This window comes from Triticum urartu, chromosome 2A (assembly GCF_056163025.1).
Source record: "Triticum urartu cultivar PI428250 chromosome 2A, HENAU_Tu73, whole genome shotgun sequence".
Lineage (NCBI taxonomy): Eukaryota > Viridiplantae > Streptophyta > Magnoliopsida > Poales > Poaceae > Triticum > Triticum urartu.
Genome location: NC_141874.1, coordinates 735457874 through 735463873, shown reverse-complemented (window position 1 = coordinate 735463873; position 6000 = coordinate 735457874). Strand labels below are relative to the sequence as shown.

Sequence of the window (6000 nt, the reverse complement as noted above, 5' to 3'; positions counted from 1 at the left end):
ATACAAAAAACACAACAAACAGCGGTTGGGCTGGAAATCAAAAAACGAGGCTGGCTGGACAATAAAAAATAGTATATAGTTTTTAGCTCTGATCTTTTGGCTATTTTTTTTTCCAATTACCGGATATGTGGTGTCACGATTTATTTCCTAATGAACGTGTAATTAAGGTACAATGATTCATAAATTAGGTGTTCTAAAAATGATATGATATATGGTGTGATGATTTGTCTCCTAATGAAGGTATAACTACGGCGCAGCGATTCATAGTTAAACGTGTTGTGGTGATGACTAAAATTAATTAATAAATATGTGAATGTTGTGATACAACATCGGGACAATCTGGTCCATTGATGAATGGTGGATATGTGGCTGAGATCTAATGTTTCTGCCTCAACTCGCTTGTTTAATAGTAGTGGATGGATGGATGAATGGATGGAAATGGAGATGGAGATTTGCTTCCTGTGATTTCTGCTCGAACTGGATGCGCCTCCCACCGCCGATGTGGTTTTGCTGGAACCAGCCTTATGTTAAAAATGCTGGAACTTGCTAGTTAATTTTTTTTTGCTACATTGATTATTTTTAGTAGATTTTTCTACATTGACTTTGGTGGTGGAATTTGCCTCCTGTGATTTTTATTTTTATTTTTATTTTGCCGACCGGCGCCCAACGCTGCGCTCTTTTTTGCTAAATGATGATGATGACAGGCTAAAACTTGGGCCGAACTGCAGGCCCTCCTCCTGTGTCTGCCGCGATAACATATCCACCGTCCGCTGACCGATCAGCGATCACGCCTGCTATTTTAGATCTGGCTTCTCCTTCCTCGCTCGATCCCCAAATCAAATCGCTGTCGTCCACCCAACCCTAACCCTAACCCTAGCCGCTCGAGCCGCCGCCATCCTCGATCCCCAAATCCCTTCTCCCTCCACCAAACCCTAATCCAAAGCTAGCTAGCTAGCCGCCATGGCCCGTTCCATGGTTCTGCTCGACCGCGAGATTGATTTCACCCCCCAAGACGAGGCGCTATCCGGCGGACAGTTCCGGTGGGGGATCTGGGAAGGAAGGATGCCAACCCGCAAAGCGATGAGGGAGGATGTCATCAGGTACCTGCGGACCTTCAAGGCCCGCGCAGTCGTCGACAATCCGCCGGAGCTCTCCTTCCTCCACATACTGGTGCCGCCGCAATCCCAACCGCTCCCGCCGCCATGCATGGACCTGGACTCGGCCCGCATCTCCAGCACGGACAAGAACCTGGTCGCCCTTTATGCCGGAGGGTACCGCCCTGGCTCCGGTTTGCTGGGAGGCTATCTCATCTACGACGCCAGCAAGGACTCCCTCTCCGTCATCCCCCCTCTTCCCTCGGACGACTTGCGTGGAGTCATGGGGCACCAGTCGGCCGTCATCATGTGCGACCCCCATGGGGAGGGGGAGGGCTACCTTCTTGCCGAGCTCATCAAGAAAGGATCCTCCCAGGTTGGGGTCTGGCTGTGGAAGTCGTCCGCCCCAGAACCCAAATGGGTCTCGTTACCCGGGAGCCATCCCCTTCCTTCCGGCAGATTCACCGTTGACTCGTGCTTCTCTTACCGGGGCTCTACCCTTTGCTGGGTGGATCTGCTCAAAGGCATGTTCCTCTGTGATCTCAACCAAGACTGCGACAACAAGTTCAGCTTTATCAAGCTGCCACGAGACTGTCCAGCCCTGGATTGGAACTTAGAGGAGTCCAACTTTATCACGTACAGCTTTATCAACAAGTTCTGCACCCGCCCAGAGGAGTTCGTTCCATGGCCTGTGTTTGTGACCACATCAAGCTTGTCTCCTTGGATGAATCTGGATTGGAACTCTCGGTCTGGACTCTGTTGACTGATCACTCAGACTGGATCAAAACCTCCAAGTACAATGTTGATAAAATCTGGGCAAACGTCAACTATCAGTCTACTGTTTTGAGACAGCTTATTCCGTCTCTTCCTGTCCTGAGCATCCATCAAGACGGGCTTGTCTACTTGGTCGTGAATGATGAAAGCATCGTGGACTGTCGACTAGAGCATAAAGGCCAGTATTTGCTTCGTGTTGACATGAAGAATAACGAGGTCCAGATCTCTCCACAGCCTACAAGGCGTATTTGTTACCAACTCTTTGCCAGCGAGTTCAGTGCGTACCGACAGCATTTACAGGATCGACCGGTACTACCACCACCACTAAGCATAGTTTCATTTGCATACTACTGTCATTTTATTTATATTTGCCATCATTGAACATGCTTTCATTCCTGTAATTATGCCTAGGTTTTAAAATGATTAACATTCTAATGCTTGTTTATCACATCCACTTTGCTTCATACTTGCTAATTGAAAAGGATATTTGGCCACCTCACCAGGTTTAAGAGTAGATGCCTGATATTGATGCTCATCCGCAGTCATGATTCTGAAATCATTCTTTTTTACTACAAAATTACTCTGCCCCCTTGTCATATTAGGACTTGCACATCATGATGACACTCCTTTGCATGTTTCAATCCTGTTTTTTCTTCTTCCTTTTTTACTTGATAGAGATAGTGTTATCATTAGCTTCACCTCTCCACTTTAAGATTTGATGACCTGGGCATTCGGTGAATATAACAGCGTACCTGTAGTTTGTTTCTGAACTTGGAATTGCACGAGTCAAGTGCATTAAAAAATGAACATAGCAGATGAAGCATAATTTCAAACCAGAGCTGAACACTGCGAAGTGTCTGAATTGAAGATGTCAAAAATACCAAAATGCACCTTTGACAAATATAGCTGCTTCAACAATTTTAATTCACAGCATCCTGGACTGACCCTAGACATTTTATTGGTTTTGCCCAATTAATTAATATCACTGCATATGTACTCAACCTTGCACTTGTTCCTTTTTAAACTTATTTTTAGGTAACCTGACATACGGTCATGTTAAAAGTATTGTTTTTGACAGACATCTCTGTTTTTTTTTGGCCAGAGAGAGATAGAAGCAAGAGAGTTCGGTGCGAGTGGAAAGACGTTGAAGATTTGAGATGTTGGCAACATAACATGTGGAACTGGTACTTAAAGTCCACTGGAGACATTTACTGTTATCATTATCTGATGTTAGTAGTTATAAACTGAATGGTGGGTAGTATGTGTTTTCACTCATGGCTTTATGTCTACTGAGTGGCTTGTTTTGGATTTGTAACTGGTAATGGCTTGTTTATTTTTGTGACTGCTGATTCTGGCTACATGCATCATTGTGATTTTCCTGCATGAATCCTGCTGGTTTGCTATAAGTCTGGTTGATTTAAAAGCAATTTTAGATGTTTGGAACTAATTGGTGCCTCCTTTCTCTGTTGTTTGCTTGCCCATAATTTGACTGGTATTTTGACAGAAAAAGAATATACATTCTGGATTTTAAAGGCACTTAATTTGTAAGCTGTTGTAAGGCCGCCCCGTGCATGTGTCCCTTGTTCATTTTCGAGCTTCGACAGACTTGTAGCATGCAATCAAAGAAAGAAGAAACGAACCAGCATAGTTGTAATTTGTTGTTGGTCGTTGAGCGTGCCTTCTCTAAAAGGAAAATCTGTCTTGATGAAACAAAATATTTTTGACAATCAATACCATGATATATTTATAGTAGGGATTTGTACATGGCAGAGATACATGAGCTAACTACAGCAATTACAAAATAAAGTCTAAAAGAAACTAGCAAATCTTAAAAATATTTCTTTGAAGACGGCCGTAAAAGTAAAAATAATAGATAAATCTTTCAATGAAGAAGACGGCTATCAAAACCCTAAACCTATTTAATAAAATACTTACTATTATTAAGAACTCCACTCATAGATGGCGTTCTCTATCCCACCCAATGCCGGTGAGGCCGGTCAAAGGAGTGGGGACTGATCTATCTCCATCTCTCCCAATGTTGGCGAGGCCGGTTAAAGGAGGGGGAACCGATCTGTCTCCATCTCTCTGAATGCCGGTGAGGCCGGTCGAAGGAGGGGGGGACCGATCTATCTCCATCCCTCCCAATGCGGGTGAGGCAGGTCAAAGGAGGGGGGACCGATGTATCTCCATCTCTTCGAATGCTAGTGAGGCCGGTCGAAGGAGGGGGGAACCGATCTGTCTCCATCTCTCCGAATGCCGGTGAGGCCGGTCGAAGGAGGGGGGACCGATGTATCTCCATCTCTTCAAATGCTAGTGAGGCCGGTCGAAGGAGGGGGAACCGATATATCTCCATCCCTTCCAATGTCGGTGAGGTCGGTCAAAGGAGGGGGAACCGATCTATCTCCATCCCTCCCAATGCCGTTGTGGTCGGTCAAAGCAGGGAGGCCGATCAATGGTGAAGACCCCTCCCAATGTTGGTGAGCCCGGTCAAAGGAGGGGGAACCGGCAGCCACTAGGTTTGTAAGAGGACCTTCTTGAGCGAGGGAAGGAAACAGTGGACTGACGACCTTTTAAAATATTGCCAGCTGAAAGTACTACGCATGAGAAAAACCAGCATCTTTCACTTATTCATGAATTTGCAGGCGTCGTACTTGTATATTCCCTCCGTTCCAAAATAGATGACTCAACTTTGTGCTAACTTTAGCATAAAGTTTGGTCATTTATTTTAAAATGGAGGAAGTATATACTTAGTGCAATCACGAAACCGAGGAACGAAGCCTTGCGCGCGCGTGTCCAGCAGAAGCACAGCACCTGCATCAGCCTATATCTATACGGAACTGCTATTTCACATTTACTCCTTCCGTTCTTAAATATAAGTTTTTTTAGACATTTTAAATAGACAACAACATACGAATATATGTAGACATATTTTGAGTGTAGATTTACTCATTTTGCTTCGTATGTAGTCATTTGTTGTAATCTTTAGAAAGACTTATATTTAGGAAGAGAGGGAGTAGATGTGAAATATTATCTCACATCTAAGTCTAGAACGACATCTTGTTTTGTCTATAATATTCATGCAACTTAATTGTGTCACGTTGTCAAGCGCAACGGCCCGCGTTCGCGGCCGTGCGAGTAGGGGCGGGCCGTTGCTTGTGTTTCTTTTCGCGATTTTTGGGCTGGTGGGCCATTTTGTTTTGTCTCGGTTGTTGCTGTCGCCTCGCATTTTCCCTTGTTTTTTTTCCATCGTGAGGGGAGGTGGTGATTCCCATTCCTTTGCTCAATCCACACTCTTTCCTCTCCGAAGGGGTTCCAGGCGACGGCGTTGTCGAGAGTGAGAAGGGAGGAGAGACCCCCGCAGTGAAGTGAGTAATTTCCCCTCCCTTTTTGTGTTCTTCTTTTGTGTATCCATCGATCTAGGGTTTGCCCCCAATCGACAAATCTTGTGTATGGATTCAATGGGACGGTAGATTTTTGTGTCTAGAGATTCAATTCAGACTTACGCACTCCGATGGAAACACAAAATCTTTGATCAGGCTATGTCATTGTGCGCCTGGGTCGTATGCTTGCTGAAGGTGGTGGATTGAAGCTTTGCTTTGGGGATGAGAATCCGAAGTTAAACCTTGTGGTGAACTCGCCATCATCGGCGCACGTGCGGTGATTCCTTCTTGAAGGTGTAGCCTAGGAGTTGTGTATTTTTCGTTTATATTGTGTCTTGTATCATAGGGTTAGTGGTTATCTGGGGTAGTTACTGTCCCGAGGTATATGGCCTCAGGGTTTGTTTTTCGCATTTTTTTGGATGATGGTGTTCGGCTGTTGGATTTTGCTCTATTAATAATATATGATTGCATGCATAGTCCTGATGCAGAGGCCGGGGGTTATCCTCCTTTAAAAAAAGAGATTCAATTCAGTGGGTGGTAGCCTGGTAGGCCTGCAGTTGATACATGTTCTAGTGTTTGCCCCATCGAACAGAGAGATTCAGTGGGGGGGGGGGGGGGGTCGTTTTTTGTTCAGTGGGCGTTTTTAGTTCAGTAGGCGTGTTTTTAGTGAGACTGTTTGACAGACGGGGGAGATCCATCATGTGTGATTCAGTTTGTATCTCTGAAACCAAGTTGTGTTCGATCCACCCCGC

The 6000-nt window shown here is 45.1% G+C and overlaps 1 non-coding gene across 1 annotated transcript; it reads left to right on the top strand.

The window, feature by feature from the left end:
* The first annotated feature begins 782 nt into the window (after positions 1-782).
* Positions 783-3315, top strand: LOC125534429 (uncharacterized). The gene is made up of 2 exons (XR_015617640.1): positions 783-2177; positions 2971-3315. It is a non-coding gene; the product is annotated as an uncharacterized LOC125534429 (transcript).
* Positions 3316-6000: the final 2685 nt, after the last annotated feature.